The sequence below is a fragment of the Chiloscyllium plagiosum genome, unplaced genomic scaffold, assembly GCF_037043375.1.
Source record: "Chiloscyllium plagiosum isolate Xiang-an unplaced genomic scaffold, Cpla_swu_hap1 HiC_scaffold_51, whole genome shotgun sequence".
NCBI classification, from domain to species: Eukaryota; Metazoa; Chordata; class Chondrichthyes; order Orectolobiformes; family Hemiscylliidae; genus Chiloscyllium; species Chiloscyllium plagiosum.
The window spans coordinates 36,321,543-36,339,172 of record NW_028270189.1 but is presented as its reverse complement, the minus strand read 5'-3'; the positions used below and the strand labels follow the sequence as shown (position 1 = coordinate 36,339,172).

Here is a 17,630-nt window from a genome sequence, read left to right as displayed (position 1 = left end):
CAGAGGATACGAGGACAGATCCCATCCCCAGGGGACTTGTCTGTTATCACATTCTGCAGTATTTCTATCACCTAATCCTTGTGAACCTCAATCTCTAGTACTCTGGACGCAAGTATCTCAGTATCTTCCTCTCCTTTCATACCTTTGCTGTCATTTGTAAGGTGCGAGAAAAGCACAAAGGTAGGAAAAGATATTTGCAGGCAAACTGAGTCAAAATTATTTATTGAAAGGAAAATCACACTTGGCAATTTGCCATATCTCTTTGCGAACATGACCAGCAGAAGTAAGCAAGGGAGCTATTGATCTGAGTATTCTCGGACCTGAAGCAAACAAAGGTTAGTGACATATTCATTTCTTTTTCTGGCGAACGAAATGATCTTTCCTGATGGTTACAATGAAAGAGATGGTTCCCAATAAAAGACAGAGATTAATTCGCATGTAGATATATTTCAATGTGACACGATTCATTTTCAGTCCCTAATTACCCCAGAGATGGAGGAGGTGAGTTACTTTTCTTCACTCTTCAACTCCTCAGCACGGAGGTACAAACATGAAACCGCTAGAGATGGACTTCTTGAATTGGGAACCAGAGACACTGAAGAAACTAGGCAAAAGTGAGGACTGCAGATGCTGGAAACCTGACTTTAGATCAGAGTGATGCTGGAAAAGCACAGCAGGTCAGGCTGCATCCGAGGAGCAGGAGAGTCGACGTTTCTGTTGCCAGTCATGCTCTGCTGCACAAACAATTTTCGTTTTTGGCTCAGATTTCCAGCACCTGCAGCTATTTGTTTTATGTTAATCTTCATAATGTTTTGGACAAAACCAATGACCTGCCAACATCGGAAAATCGGCAGAAGTACTGGTACACCGATAAGTTTGCTGAACAATACAACCATTCCATGAGCGGGAATACGATCCGGGCCACGGTGCTGAGAGTACCGAATCCTCACAAGTAAATAACAAGACAAGGCGATAGATACTATCGTATTTGGTGTAAATAAAACACCCTGTCTGAACATTTTCGTTGCAGATTTTTTTCAAATTGTCTTCGAAGATTTACAAAGTGGGAAAAGGCCATTCCGCCCGTGTGCATTGCGGCTAATCAGAGAGCCATGTATTCCAGTCGCAGTTTCGAACTTTGGCCCAAAGGCTCGTGTGTTCTAATGTTTCCAGGTCAAATGTCAATGAGGTTATCCTATGTTCTTACATTGCACAATAATGGGACAGAAGTATAACGAATTGTAACTCTTTTGAGGAACTCATGCTCATTTTCACCCACAGAGGGAGACACACCAGAAGATACCGCCAAACTGACGGAGGTGTCCGTTGTGGAGAGCTGGAATTTGAAATGGACAATAGGACAAATGCAAGCTTTACATGCGGAAGCACAGAGGAGATGTCCCGAGAGAACTTTACAGGGGAGCGTCAACGTATACCACGGTTAAAGCGAAACATCCCCCCTCGAGCCAGGTAGGACTCGAACCTACAATCTTCTGATCCGAAGTCAGACGCGTTATCCATTACGCCACTGGCCCAAGAGAAAAACCTGCACTTGGCAGAATGTCGATATGTAATGCCATGGACTTTCACGGAATCAGAATTAAAAAGGTGAACAAGCACCGAAGATAATCACCAACATTGCTTCACTTCGAAGTTTCCAATTTGTGAAGCAGTGCCTTTCACTGGCAAAGGAGAGACATTTGTCCTCAGCTGCCTGCTTCAGGGTCGCCTCCTTCTCTGCTGGAAGTTTCCATCGTTTTATTCACAGTCACGACGCGATTTCATGATCCACTCCAGTGAAAAAGTGTCATGGTGTCGTCCAAACAAGACCCTGCAGAAACTCGGCGAGAAACCTCTGGTCATTTCGAGCTCAGGATGTGGAATTAGACGAGATGCGTGACACCTTTTATTGGCGCCGCCACTTCACTGAAATTAGCGGCTCAAAACGAGCCGTTGTAAGCATCAGCTTGATTTGTACCTTCCTGCATTGCATTTACTCAACAAAATCAGATCGCTCCCATCCGGCCCAGCTGACTTATCTATTTTCACACTCTGCAGTATTTCTAATATCTCTTTCTTGTGAACCTCAATCTCTTCTCGTCTAGACGCAAGTAGCTCTGTATCTTCCTCGCCAACATTTTCATTTTCTATAGCGAACACTGTCGAAAAATATTTATTTAGTGCTTCCCCTATCTCCTCTGACTCCACACACAACTTCCCACTATTATCCTTGATTGTCACAAATTTAACTCTCGTCATTCTTTTATTCCTGACATACCTATGGAAAGCCTTAGGGTTAACCCTGATCCTATCTGCCAACAACTTCTCATGACTCCTCCTGGCTCTTCTCAGCTCTCTTTTTAGGTCTCTCCTGATATCGTCGGAACCCTCGAGCGCTCTAACTGAGTTTTCACATTTTGTCCTAACATAAGACTTCTTGTTCTTCTTGACCAGGGATTCCACTTCCTTAGTAAACCACGGCTCACGCGTTCTATATCTTCCTCCCTGCCTGACAGGTACATACTTATCTAGGACACACAGGAGCTTTTCCTTGAATAAGCTCCACATTTTAATGTGCTCACCCCCTGCAGTTTCCTACCCCATTCTACGCTTCCTAAATCTTACCTCATTGCATCGTAATTTCCCTTCCACCAGCTGAAACTCTTGCTCCGTGGAGTACACCTATCCCTTTCAATCACGAAAGTAAACCTGAGAGAATTGGGATCGCTGTCTCCAAAGTGCTCACCTACTTCCGAATCTAAAACCTGGCCAGGCTCGTTACCCAGTACTAAATCGAAAGTGGCTTCGTCCCTTGAAGGCATGTGTACGTACTGTGTCAGGAAGCCCTCCTGCACACACTGGGCAAAAAATGACTCATCTATAGTACTCGTACTGTAGTCATCCCAGTAAATATTTGGATATTGTCTTGAGTGTTCCAGAGTTTTTCATTGTCCCAGAGTCCAGATGAAGTTTGCATTCCTCACGTACGTGAGCGAGAATGATTTCAATGTCTCAGATCAGTTCCTGTCCCGAGAACATCAGAGTCAATGTCCCGTCCTCTACTCGGTCCGACAGTTCACACTTCTTCATTCTCCTCTGATTCCATTTCCCAAAGAGTTTCTCAAGATTTACAAAGCTGGAGCCTAAATTATATGGTTTGCTTCCTAAACATTTTTTCAACTGCCAACTGACAATATTTTCACAGTATCTCTTCACAATCCTCTGGCTTGCACCATGTCCAGGGATGAGAAGTCCCGTTTGGTGGAGAGATTCCCGAGGCTGATGAGTTTCACTTTGGAACAAAGATGGTTAAGTGGCGATTTCCTGCGGTTGTTTCTAATGATGGGAGAGGGAGCGGTGGGGAATGAGCACTTTGACGAGCAGGAGGAAGTGTTGCCACTGACCCGAGTCAGAGAACAGTGGACAGGGATGAAAGGAATCTAATGAAAAGCAGCACTTCTGCTCAGGATGTTCAATAACAGCTGCAAAACCCGATGTGTCGAGCAGTGTATCTGGAAAGAGAAACAGAGATAATGTTTTAAATATGGAACATTTCTGATGTAGAACTCGAGTTTCCCAAGTCTAATCAAATTACCGGCCTGGTTCACAAAATAGTTTTTCTGAACTTTGAGCGAAAATTGTACCAGCAGGAAAGCATTCATAACGTAGTCAGCAGGATTCGAACCTACGTGGGGAAACCCCAATGGATTTCTAATCCATCGCCTTAACCACTCGGCCATGACTACAGACGGCTCAGGTGCGTTGAGCATTGACCTAATCAGCCGTGATCTCATTGAAAGCTACCGTTGACTTGATGAGCGAAATGCTCCCATCTCCTTTCATACCTTTGCTGTCATTTGTAAGCTGCGAGACACCAATGTTAAAGAAGAAAAGCACAAAGGTAGGAAAAGATATTTGCAGGCAAACTGAGTCAAAATTATTTATTGAAAGGAAAATCACACTTGGCAATGTGCTACATCTCTTTGCGAACATGACCAGCAGAAGTAAGCAAGGGAGCTATTGATCTGAGTATTCTCGGACCTGAAGCAAACAAAGGTTAGTGACATATTCATTTCTTTTTCTGGCGAACGAAATGATCTTTCCTGATGGTTACAATGAAAGAGATGGTTCCCAATAAAAGACAGAGATTAATTCGCATGTAGATATATTTCAATGTGACACGATTCATTTTCAGTCCCTAATTACCCCAGAGATGGAGGAGGTGAGTTACTTTTCTTCACTCTTCAACTCCTCAGCACGGAGGTACAAACATGAAACCGCTAGAGATGGACTTCTTGAATTGGGAACCAGAGACACTGAAGAAACTAGGCAAAAGTGAGGACTGCAGATGCTGGAAACCTGACTTTAGATCAGAGTTTTGCTGGAAAAGCACAGCAGGTCAGGCTGCATCCGAGGAGCAGGAGAGTCGACGTTTCTGTTGCCAGTCATGCTCCGCTGCACAAACAATTTTAGTTTTTGGCTCAGATTTCCAGCACCTGCAGCTATTTGTTTTATGTTAACCTTCATAATGTTTTGGACAAAACCAATGACCTGCCAACATCGGAAAATCGGCAGAAGTACTGGTACACCGATAAGTTTGCTGAACAATACAACCATTCCATGAGCGGGAATACGATCCAGGCCACGGTGCTGAGAGTACCGAATCCTCACAAGTAAATAACAAGACAAGGCGATAGATACTATCGTATTAGGTGTAAATAAAACACCCTGTCTGAACATTTTCGTTGCAGATTTTTTTCAAATTGTCTTCGAAGATTTACAAAGTGGGAAAAGGCCATTCCGCCCGTGTGCATTGCGGCTAATCAGAGAGCCATGTATTCCAGTCGCAGTTTCGAACTTTGGCCCAAAGGCTCGTGTGTTATAATGTTTCCAGGTCAAATGTCAATGAGGTTATCCTATGTTCTTACATTGCACAATAATGGGACAGAAGTATAACGAATTGTAACTCTTTTGAGGAACTCATGCTCATTTTCACCCACAGAGGGAGACACATTAGAAGATACCGCCAAAGTGACGGAGGTGTCCTTTGTGGAGAGCTGAAATTTGAAATGGACAATAGGACAAATGCAAGCTTTACATGCGGAAGCACAGAGGAGATGTCCCGAGAGAACTTTACAGGGGAGCGTCAACGTATACCACGGTTAAAGCGAAACATCCCCCCTCGAGCCAGGTAGGACTCGAACCTGCAATCTTCTGATCCGAAGTCAGACGCGTTATCCATTACGCCACTGGCCCAAGAGACAAACCTGCACTTGGCAGAATGTCGATATGTAATGCCATGGACTTTCACGGAATCAGAATTAAAAAGGTGAACAAGCACCGAAGATAATCACCAACATTGCTTCACTTCGAAGTTTCCAATTTGTGAAGCAGTGCCTTTCACTGGCAAAGGAGAGACATTTGTCCTCAGCTGCCTGCTTCAGGGTCGCCTCCTTCTCTGCTGGAAGTTTCCATCGTTTTATTCACAGTCACGACGCGATTTCATGATCCACTCCAGTGAAAAAGTGTCATGGTGTCGTCCAAACAAGACCCTGCAGAAACTCGGCGAGAAACCTCTGGTCATTTCGAGCTCAGGATGTGGAATTAGACGAGATGCGTGACACCTTTTATTGGCGCTGCCACTTCACTGAAATTAGCGGCTCAAAACGAACCGTTGTAAGCATCAGCTTGATTTGTACCTTCCTGCAGTGCATTTGCTAAACAAAATCAGATCGCTCCCATCCGGCCCAGCTGACTTATCTATTTTCACACTCTGCAGTATTTCTAATATCTCTTTCTTGTGAACCTCAATCTCTTCTCGTCTAGACGCAAGTAGCTCTGTATCTTCCTCGCCAACATTTTCATTTTCTATAGCGAACACTGTCGAAAAATATTTATTTCGTGCTTCCCCTATCTCCTCTGACTCCACACACAACTTCCCACTATTATCCTTGATTGTCACAAATTTAACTCTCGTCATTCTTTTATTCCTGACATACCTATGGAAAGCCTTAGGGTTAACTTTGATCCTATCTGCCAACAACTTCTCATGACTCCTCCTGGCTCTTCTCAGCTCTCTTTTTAGGTCTCTCCTGATATCGTCGGAACCCTCGAGCGCTCTAACTGAGTTTTCACATTTTGTCCTAACATAAGACTTCTTGTTCTTCTTGACCAGGGATTCCACTTCCTTAGTAAACCACGGCTCACGCGTTCTATATCTTCCTCCCTGCCTGACAGGTACATACTTATCTAGGACACACAGGAGCTTTTCCTTGAATAAGCTCCACATTTTAATGTGCTCACCCCCTGCAGTTTCCTACCCCATTCTACGCTTCCTAAATCTTACCTCATTGCATCGTAATTTCCCTTCCACCAGCTGAAACTCTTGCTCCGTGGAGTACACCTATCCCTTTCAATCACGAAAGTAAACCTGAGAGAATTGGGATCGCTGTCTCCAAAGTGCTCACCTACTTCCGAATCTAAAACCTGGCCAGGCTCGTTACCCAGTACTAAATCGAAAGTGGCTTCGTCCCTTGAAGGCATGTGTACGTACTGTGTCAGGAAGCCCTCCTGCACACACTGGGCAAAAAATGACTCATCTATAGTACTCGTACTGTAGTGATCCCAGTAAATATTTGGATATTGTCTTGAGTGTTCCAGAGTTTTTCATTGTCAAAGAGTCCAGATGAAGTTTGCATTCCTCACGTACGTGAGCGAGAATGATTTCAATGTCTCAGATCAGTTCCTGTCCCGAGAACATCAGATTCAATGTCCCGTCCTCTACTCGGTCCGACAGTTCACACTTCTTCATTCTCCTCTGATTCCATTTCCCAAAGGGTTTCTCAAGATTTACAAAGCTGGAGCCTAAATTATATGGTTTGCTTCCTAAACATTTTTTCAACTGCCAACTGACAATATTTTCACAGTATCTCTTCACAATCCTCTGGCTTACACCATGTCCAGGGATGAGAAGTCCCGTTTGGTGGAGAGATTCAGGAGGCTGATAAGTTTCACTTTGGAACAAAGATGGTTAAGTGGCGATTTCCTGCGGTTGTTTCAAATGACGGAGAGGGAGCCGTGGGGAATGAGCACTTTGACGAGCAGGAGGAAGTGTTGCCACTGACCCGAGTCAGAGAACAGTGGACAGGGATTAAAGGAATCTAATGAAAAGCAGCACTTCTGCTCAGGACGTTCAATAACAACTACAGAAACCCGATGTGTCGAGCAGTGTATCTGGAAAGAGAAACAGAGATAATGTTTTAAATATGGAACATTTCTGATGAAGAACTCGAGTTTCCCAAGTCTCCTCAGATTACCGGCCTGGTTCACAAAATAGTTTTTCTGAACTTTGAGCGAAAATTGCACCAGCAGGAAAGCATTCATAACGTAGTTAGCAGGATTCGAACCTACGGGGGGATACTCCAATCGATTTCAAAATCCATTGCCTTAACCACTCGGCCATGACTACAGACAGCTCAGGTCGGTTGAGCATTGACCAAATCAGCGTGGGGAAACTCCAATGGATTTCTAATCCATCGCCTTCACCCCTCGGCCATGACAACAGACAGCTCAGAGCGGTTGAGCATTGACCAAATCAGCCGTGATCTCATTGAAAGCTACCGTTGACTTGATGAGCGAAATGCTTCCATCTCTTTTCATACCTTTGCAGTCATTTGTAAGTTGCGAGGCACCAATGTAAAAGAAGAAAAACACAAAGGTAGGAAAAGATATTTGCAGGCAAACTGAGTCAAAATATTTATTGAAAGGAAAATCACAATTGGCAATTTGCTAGACCTCTTTGCTAACATGACCAGCAGAGGTAAGCAATGATCTGAGTATTCTTGGACCTGAAGTGATGCTGGAAAAGCACAGCAGGTCAGGCAGCATCCGAGGAGCAGGAAAGTCGACGTTTCTGTTGCCAGTCTTGCTGCGTTCCGCAAACAATTTTCGTTTTTGTCTCAGATTTCCAGCACCTGCAGCTATTTCTTTTATGTTAACCTTCATAATGTTTTGGACAAAACCAATGACCTGCCAGCATCGGAAAATCGGCAGAAGTACTGGTACACCGATATGTTTGCTGAACAATACAACCATTCCATGAGCGGTAATACGATCCGGGCCACGGTGCTGAGAGTACCGAATCCTCACAAGTAAATCCTCACAAGAACATTTTCGTTGCAGATTATTTTCAACTTGTCTTCGAAGGTTCACAAAGTGGGAAAAGGCCATTCCGCCCTTTGTGCATTGCGGCTAATCAGAGAGCCATTTTTCTAGTCGCAGTTTCCAACTTTGGCCCAAAGTTTGATCATGGTGTCATGCAGAAACTCAGCGAGTTCACTCAGACATTTTTGTGTGTGCAGAATGATTTGCCACATTAAAGGCAAATTCAATGGCATCCGAATGGGTATATAGACAGGAAGCGTTCGGAGAGATAAGGAACACATTTTGGCAAATATGGTTCAATTAATTTCGGTTATCGTTTCAGCAGGGACAGGTTCGATAGTAGGGTCTTTTTCCGTGCTCGGCATCTTTGTTCTGCTCCCGCAGCTGACACCAGTTTTAATGCACCATTTGGAAAAAAAAACATGCACTCTGTTTGTTACGCAGTCAGCGCGTTTGCCTATATTTCTGAAAGGTGGATGGGACAAGTTGACCCAGCAATGAGGGTCTTTCCGGACTTTTGCTGCCAATGACCGTTCGTTTGGCACCTTCCCAATTTTGCCATCAAAGAGTTTGGCTGAAGAATAATACCGCACGGATAATGTTAGCCCCGTCAGCTCTCCAACGAATCCAGAAACTGACAACTCTTCATGTGGAACAGAAGCAAAACAGAAAGTGTGGACAATTGCCAGGCACATGTCATGAACTGCTCAGAGAAACGGCAGCGAGGCAATTCCGGACATACTGGAGATTTAGTGCATTGCCAAGTCACAGGAAGTGCTCAACAAACATAAAACAAAACGGAACAGCAATAATCCATGAAAAATGAAGTTTACCAATTGCACTCGTGATGAAATTAGGTCAACAATGCGCTGATGACTCCATCTGATCGAGAGGACCAATCACCAGCCCCCTTCACCAGGACAGTAATGAAGGAAATGCGAGAAATACAAAAAACATTGCTCATCGCGATTGCCAACCTTTTTGCCACTGCAACAACAAAAACGGCGAGCAGATACAATGCAGAATCTGGTTTCATATCAGCAATGAAGTAGTAATATCCATTCACTTTCAGTGAAAACGGTGAACAATGGAAATTGTCTGAAATATGAATACCCAGCGCAGGCTACTTGGTTCCCCGATTATACTGCTGCACAGACTTTCATATTTAAAGGTACCTTTCAAAGAGAGTGTTTGTGGCTGTCCATATGACAATGGAAATTGTTGCCCTCGCTCTCACTGCCATTATTGATTATGTTGGGTTTGGCATCCTCACCTTGCACGCGGGAGTTCAATGTGAACTCTGCTGTGAAAAATCGGAGTGCTTTGGAGCAGAAAGATGTGAAGCTCGTTGGCTTCATGGAGATGTTGTTGGAATGTTTTGCGGTGCTGGGAAGCGGGATCCTCACAGTTCTGGGTAACATCCTCAGGGTTGCAGAGCCTGTTGTGAAGCCTACTATCCTGTGGCGGTTGGAATTGATTTAGTTTCATTGCCGCTGGGTCCGGTTGTTGGTGTTGCAGATTGGATCCTGATCAATGTGTTTATTGATGGAATCCATGGATGGGTGCCCTGCTTCTAGAAAATCTCTGGCTGCTTTCTGATTGCCATTTTCTAGTACTATTGTGCTGCTCTCGAGGATGCATGCTGTCTGTACGTATAGCTACTTGGGACAGCTGGCCGTGGCAATTAGTGACGGCCACATAAATTCTTTGCCAAGAATATGTATCCCACAAGTGCATTCCCAGATGTCTGGCACACTAAATTGTCAACTAGGATATGCCATAAAGCAATTGAAACACCCATGCTTCCCTTTTTTAAAATAAATTTCTGAAAACTGATAGCCAGACATCTCTGAACACACGGATTTAGGACAGCACATAAACCAACAGCCTCGCTGAGGGAAAGCTCACCAGAAAACAATATCCAATGCCCATCTTGTGCAGGACAAATGTGGTTGTCAAGATTCCACGCAGGGACTGCAAAAAACACTATATCGGAGAAACAGTCAGACAAATAGCGAGCTGCAATAATGAACTTCAGCCAGCCCGTATACGCCACGGGCAGATGTTCTTGTAGTTGTATGTAGGGCATTGATTGTTTCTGATTCAGGGGCTTGGACCGTCTGCAGCACTGGTTAATTCCTTGTGTTGTAATTACTGTTGGAACATATGTAAAACTCGATTGCTCATTGAGATGTACATCCAAAATATTAGCCGAGAGAAGTATTTTGGTGGTTTTTCTGGTGCTGTTCCTGTCATGCCCTCTGGAACTGGACTTATTGTGTGCTTCCTGACGGTTCGGTGCATGCTTCCGTGATCGTATTTTGGGCAGAAACCTGCGTTTTAGCTTCAATGACGTGCGGTTGCAAACCTGGTACACCTCCCTGTATTTTGTTATCTCTTATTGTGTGCAATTGCAACCCGGCAAATTATTAATTTACATTGGAAGGTGACAAACGGAGGCGTGTGAAATGCCAAGGTATTAGTGACATTTATCAATTGGTTGCATATTACTTTTATTCAGGAGATAAGGATGTAAAACGTGTTTGTGTAGAAATGAGGAACGGTGAGGAAAGAAGTCATCCGCAGGTGTAGTTTCCAAGTGCACTCGCAGTAACCACTACGTACAAGAAAAAAAACTACATGTGAGTGATAAAAGATGGCCATAGTTACGGGTGATCTTAGTTTCCCATCTCCCACTCACGGTTCAATGGTAAGAAAAAAGGTTGGATGACAATAATCAATAAATCATATATGTCCCAGAAAACAACGTGAGCCATATTTTGGTCATCGATTAGTTTACAGCTGACTTAGTATCTGTCTTTTCTTGGAAACCATCTCCTTTGTTGTGACCATCAGGAAAAATATTACTTTGACATAAATAAAATGAAGATTATGTCACTACTCTTTGTTTGTTTCATGCCCAAGTACAATGAAACGACCTTGATCAACTCTGCTAGTCATGCTAGCAAAGAAATCTGGAAACATGCCAAGTGTGATTTTTCGCTCAATAAATAATTTTGATTGAGTTTCACTGAAACCACCTCTCCCTAAAGTTGTGCTTTTCTTCTTTTAAAATGGTGTCCGGTATCTTCCAAATGACGGCAAAGATACGAGAGGAGATGGAAGCAATTTAGCCTATCAAGTCTGCGACAAAATTCAATGAGATCATGGCTGGTTTGGTTAATTCTCAATCCCCGTTTTTATCCTCATCTCCGTGATGCTCTATGTCTGTCTATCACAGCCTTGAATACACCTCGCCTTCACAGCCCTCTGTTGTTAGGAAACCTACGGATTTGCTACCATCTGAAAGAGTGAATATCCTCCTTATCATTTTCTTAAATGTTCGATCCCTTCAGCTGTGAGAACACACTCTCGTCCCAATTTCTCGGGGTGTACATCAGAGCAGAATAAGTCCCTGAAGGTAGGTCTGCACTCTCCAGTGCCGCTCCGTGTATTTGAAACATTTTCATATTTTGACCTCTGATTAAAAATAGGAGACCTCATTTGCACATCAGATTGGCCAGTGGTGAATTTTTTCAAGAAAACTTCAATGAGCGTAATTCTACTGGCAGTGAATAGGGCTAGACAAATTAGATTACTTACAGTGGGGAAACAGGCCCTTCGGACCAACAAGTCCACACCGCCGCGCCGAAGGACAACCCACCCATACCCCTACATTTACCCCTTACTTAACAGTACGGGCAATTTAGCATGGCCAATTCGCCTGACCTGACCTGCACATCGTTGGACTGTGGGAGGAAACCGGAGCACCCGGAGGAAACACACACAGACACGGTGAGTGCGTGCAAACTCCACACAGTCAGTCGCCTGAGGCGGCAATTGAACGCGGGTCTCTGGCGCTGTCAGCCAGCAGTATTAACCACTGTGCCACCATGCCGCACTAATGCGAGGACATTTTTCTTTCGCGATCCAGTGCTGTGTTTATTCACCTCTCTGCGCATGAAAATGGTTCTTACCCATCCACTTTATCTCTCATCAATATGTGTGCAATTCAAATTGATGAGGCCATGACTACACGCGCGCAATGCTGTCTTAGTATGTCTTATATAATGGAAAGTTCCAACCTGAAACACCAGGATTTGGCTTTTCTTGGCACCCCAGCATCCTCCTCCTTTCGAAATAAAGAGAGTCTGACAGTGAATACTGGGGTACCAGGAAAAGCCAAATCCTGGTGTTTCAGGTTGGAACTTTCCATTACATAAGACATACTAAGACAGCATTGCACGCGTGTCGTCATGGCCGCGTGATACAGGTGATTGATTAGAAATCCATTGGGGCTTCCCTCCGCAGGTTCGAATTCTGCTGGCTCCGTTTTCAGTGATGTCATGCAGGACGAGTTTTCACTCACAGTTCAGAAATCTTGTCTCAACACACAAGACCAGTCAGTTGATTAGACTTAGCAAACTCAAGTTATTAATCAAAAATGCAACACACTTAAAACATTATCTCCGTTTCTCTTTTCACAGATCCTGCCAGACCCATTGAGGTTTTGCAGTATTCTTTGAATGTACTGTGCAGAAGTGCTGCTTTTGAATAGATTCCTTTTACCCCAGTCCTCCGTTCACTAACTCTGGTCAGTGGCAACACTTCTCCCCGCTCGTCGAAGAGCCAATCCCCACCACTAATTTTCCCATCATTATAAATTGCCGCAGGAAATTGCTGACAAACCATCTTTGCTCCAAAGTGAAACTCACCAACCTCGGGAATCCCTCCAAAAAACGTGACTTCTCATCCCTGGACATGGTGAAATACAGACGATTGTGAACAGAATTTGGGAAAATATTGTCACTTGTCAGGTGAAAAAGTGTTAAGAAGGCAAAACACGTCACCCATTCTCCAGCTTTGTCAATCTTCAGAAACTCTTTGGGAAAAGGACTCAGAGGAGAATGAAGAAGGGTGAATAGTCAGACTGATCGGAATCAGTCAGGACAACTTTCCATTCTTTAAGAGGACGGGACATTGATTCTGATGTTCTCAGGACAAGAACTGATTGGAGACATTGAAGTAATTCTCGGTCCTGTACATGAGGAATACAAACCTTGTATGGACACTGGGACAACGAAAATACGCGATACCACACAAGATACTGAGAGGTTCGAAGAGAGATGTTCCCGACTGGGGCAGAGCTGGTTCCCAGTGACATGGGTGTGTCTGTTGTGGATGGGATCAGACTGTTCCCATGTCGCCATTATGAATGTCCCAGTCCTTATTTCGGAAAAGTAAAATTGATAGAGGACAGTTGTCGTTCTAGGAATGGCAGCCTGAAGTGGTAGGTCAATCACAGACTGCTTTCGAGGATTGTCCAAGGTGTTAGGTTGGAAGTATCAGCTCATTCGACTGTTAACTGAAATGTTACTGGTTCAATAGCCCCGGGGCGACAGCGATTGATGTTCATAATACATCTGTTTTCTGTGCAGCACCGTTTCATGTTTCTAATGGGGTCAGGAAAATATTTTCGAAACAGAACGATAAAAAAAAAAGTTTCTGCATTGCTTTAACGGTTAATGTAAAGAACTGTGCATTCTGGGAATCTGAAGCAAAAACAGAAACTGCTGTCGAAACTAACCAGTTTGGCAGTGCCTGTGGGAGATTACCGAGTTCTGATGAAGTTTTGAAATATTTGTCTCTGATTCTCTCTGAATAGACGCTGTAAGATCTGCTGAGATTCTCCTGGTATTTCTGTTCGTGGTTTTAACTGAATGCCTATTCCATTTATAAGGATGATACAACCAAACACATCTCAAACCAAAATTAAGAAATAACACCTCAGCATCTCACTCCACCGCAAGCCCAAGAAGAACGACACAATACTGCACTTCTCCAGCTTCCACCCTAAATATATTAAAAAAGCCATACCGTAAGGACAAGGGCTTCAACTGCACAGGAACCGCTCAGATGAGGAATAATGCGACAGACACCTAAAGATTTTGAAGGATATCTTCATGATGATGGGGTACCTGTTGAACTGATTGATCGCCAATTCCGGTGTGCCACAGTGAAAATCTGCTGTGAACTCGTCAGAAGACAGACAGAGAATGCAACTAATAGAGTATCTTCCATCGCCAGTACTTTCCTGGAGTTCAGCACGTTCTTCACAGGTTACAGCATGTCACCGATGATGATGAGCATCTCACTAAGAACATCCCCATGGCTTCAATTCTCACCTTCAAACACCCAGCAAAGTTATAACATACGACCGTTTACAGTAAACTACTCAACCTTCACATAGCATTAACCACGACACCACAGCACCATGCCTTCGCAACCTTTGCAAGACATGGACACTACCATGACCCGTTGGTACACCACCCACCACGTACACGACAGGTACTCATGTGACTCAGGCAATGTTGTTTGTCACATATGCAGCAGGCAATGATACAACAAGATACCACAAGATACTCAGTAATGGTATATTGGCGAGACCATGCAGATGGTGTGCCAATGGATGAATGGTAACGGCATAACAATTGCCAGACAGGATTATTCACACCCAGTCGGGGAAGAGTTCAGCAATCAAGGACATTTGGTTTTCAACCTTCGACTAAATGTCGGCCAAGGTGGCTTTCGAGATACACAACAACGCAAAATCGCCAAACAGAATCGGGTCGCCAACTGCCTTCGTTTTGGTGATGGCATCAACCATGATATTCGGTTAATGTCACACCACATGTAACCCACCACACTGTTCTGTATCTGTGAAATCTTCCTTAATTGTTCTGTTTTCACACCATCACCGTGACAAGTTGTTATTGTCCTTTTACCTTAATCACTTTGTTCAATATTGGCTAAATGATAATTTGGGTCAGTCTCGCGGCATGTCACTCTGGCCAAAGAAAAATAAGAAAACTGGGAATTTATTAAACCAGGAGCAAGGGCAAGGGTTACTGGGCGGGGTGCGGGAACGAGACTGGGGCATCGTGGCGAAGGGGGGCAGGTGTTTCGCTGCTCTGGGGACATCTGTGGAGGAACATGAGAGTTAATGTTTCGGAGCTGGTGTCCCTTCCTCTGGTGTTTTTGTTGTGGAGCGGTTTTCCAGTTGCTTCTGTTTCTGTTCCATGTCATTCCAGTGCCTTGATTTGTCTCCAGTACAACTTCATTATAACGGTTTGTAATTATCTCTCTGCCTCACTTTGTTGGATCATCGATCAACCATTCTATTGGCACTCAGTTATTGACACATTACTCACACTGTCGGACACTCTTGTTCACTTCTAGAGATTACGTCTTTGACACTCCGCTCCCACAATTTGCCTGATATTTTGATCTGTCTGCCCTTGATCTCTTTTCCCTAAATTCAGTGCTCTGTGTTATTCCCTCCCATTTCACCTAATTAAAGGGCTCTGGTCCGAAATCTTGTTATTTCAAATAAACATGTGCATCTATAACCTGGTGTGATTTCTGAATTGGTCCATCGCAGTCCAAAACCGCAACCTCCACAGCAGCTACACGGAAATACCACTACACGCACTTTCCCCTCCACACTATGTTCAAGCTCATTTACTCCTGTTGCCGCATGTAATTCTGAAATTGTTGTTGTTTGTGATGAAAACTTAAGGTTCAAGCGGTTCTCTTGGAATGTATGTACTTTGGAATGTGGTTCAATTTCAAAGAAAAACATACTTCAAGGGACGATATATGCTTCAAAGCTTTGCCTGAGTTGTTTAAATGTCTTTTATCTTGAACCCAGTGAGCTGACGGAAGAATAAACATGCTTTGCACTTCTACCACACGGTGCCAGAGACCCAGTTCAATTCCAGCCTGTGGCGACTGTCTGTATGGTGCTTGTACTCCTCCCATGTGTGCGTGAGTTTTCATCTCACATTATGAAAGCTGTGTAGTTTCGGTGGATTGCCAAATGGAAAATTACCCAACTTGTCCATGTATATGGACTTCAGGTTATTTCGCTGTGAGAAACTGGAAGGGGATCGATTAGGAAGTGGTTTTTGTTGGGATAATCTTCACTGCTTTGGTGTGGGCTTGATAGACCGAACGGCCTACTTCCACACAATTGGGATTTTACGAAAACTATTGCGATCGTGCGATTTTCTAGACAGTCCGAAAGATAAATAATGTTTCTAGGTGTCGTTTTGAATGTCTGCAAACGATATTCCAATTCTCACACAGGAGCTACACCTCGAAGTCTGCACTTATGCAATTTAAAGTTGTGCATTCAGTGTTCACGCTTCGGAAATCACAGCTTTTTACCATTAAGATCAAATCTTGTGTTTTTTAATCTATATCATAAACAGTCGAATTAGTCTCATTTATCTACATTTAGTGCATGTACTTCAAACTGATGGGAATGGTAACTTCTCAGATTCAGGTTCATTTTGATGGTGGATAGGTAGATGACGACCACTCTTCCCATCATCCCAAGTGGATTTGCAAGGCATCGATCACCAACGCTGAGCCGTGCTGCTCCCTGGGAGAGAGTGAAGCGCGCGGTGATGGCCTGTTCGGTGACATCATACATATATTTGTCTCCACTTAGTTTCTATGGAGTAGGACTGACAATGAGGGAAAGTTCGAAGGCAAGAGCTGATTCTGGGAGGGGAAGACTCCTGAAGAGGTTTTGGCAGTATCTGAGAGACTTTCCAAATTTCAAACAGGCAAAGTCATTGAATAAAATCTCTGGGGATGCCTTCTAACAGGATAATGGTGTAACCGAAAATATATAACATAGCCTAAATGAAGATAAATACCGCAGTCTTAGCAGGACGAATGGTAAGAAGAACATATTTGATTGAGGACTTCCTGCTGCAGTCTTTAAGTAGCGCAGCTGAGTCAGCTGCTCATAAATGATGATAAAACATCTATCCTTTAACTGATCACCTTCAGCCACGTGCTGGAGTATGTCTAGTCTACATATGTCTACCTTTTGCTGCAAAATGGCTATGGAGACGTGTATGTCTTTGATATCAGGCTTATTCGGAAGAATGGCTCCACTAAGGTTTGAAGTTAGCTTTCGTGATTCGTTGGTTAGCACTGCTGCCTTACAGCATGAAGGACCTGGATTCGATTCCAGCCTCAGGCGACCATTTAGAGTTCGCATATTCTCCCTGTGCCTGCATGGGTTTCTTCGGGTTGCTCCAGTTTCCTACAACAGTCCAAAGATATGAAGGATAGATAAATTGGATATGCTAAATTGTACCTCGTTCTCCAGAATGTGTTGGTCAGGAGCAGTGCAAAGTAATAGGGAAGGGAAATTGCTGTGGGTTGAATACTCCTTAGAGGTTGCGTGTGAACTTGTTGGGCCCAATGACCTGTTTCCACACTGTAGGGATGGTATGATTCTATTTCATTACGTCGGTACTTTAACAGCGTAAGGCATGGTACAACTCAGCAGCTTGCTGGTAAAATGGTGAATGCATCACCAAATTCAACATTTCTATTCATGGCAAGTTGCTGACTCAGCCTATCTCAAATGTCTGATAACATGAATC

General features: G+C 43.8%; 3 non-coding genes across 3 annotated transcripts; all 3 read right to left on the bottom strand.

Annotated features, from left to right (window-relative positions):
* Positions 1-1,462: 1,462 nt before the first annotated feature.
* On the bottom strand, positions 1,463-1,535 carry trnar-ucg (transfer RNA arginine (anticodon UCG)). The gene has a single exon. It is a non-coding gene; the product is annotated as a tRNA-Arg (tRNA).
* A 2,129-nt stretch (positions 1,536-3,664) lies between these two features.
* Positions 3,665-3,746, bottom strand: trnas-aga (transfer RNA serine (anticodon AGA)). Its single transcript has one exon. It is a non-coding gene; the product is annotated as a tRNA-Ser (tRNA).
* Positions 3,747-5,183: 1,437 nt separating this feature from the next.
* trnar-ucg (transfer RNA arginine (anticodon UCG)) lies at positions 5,184-5,256 on the bottom strand. Its single transcript has one exon. It is a non-coding gene; the product is annotated as a tRNA-Arg (tRNA).
* Between the last annotated feature and the right edge of the window lie 12,374 nt (positions 5,257-17,630).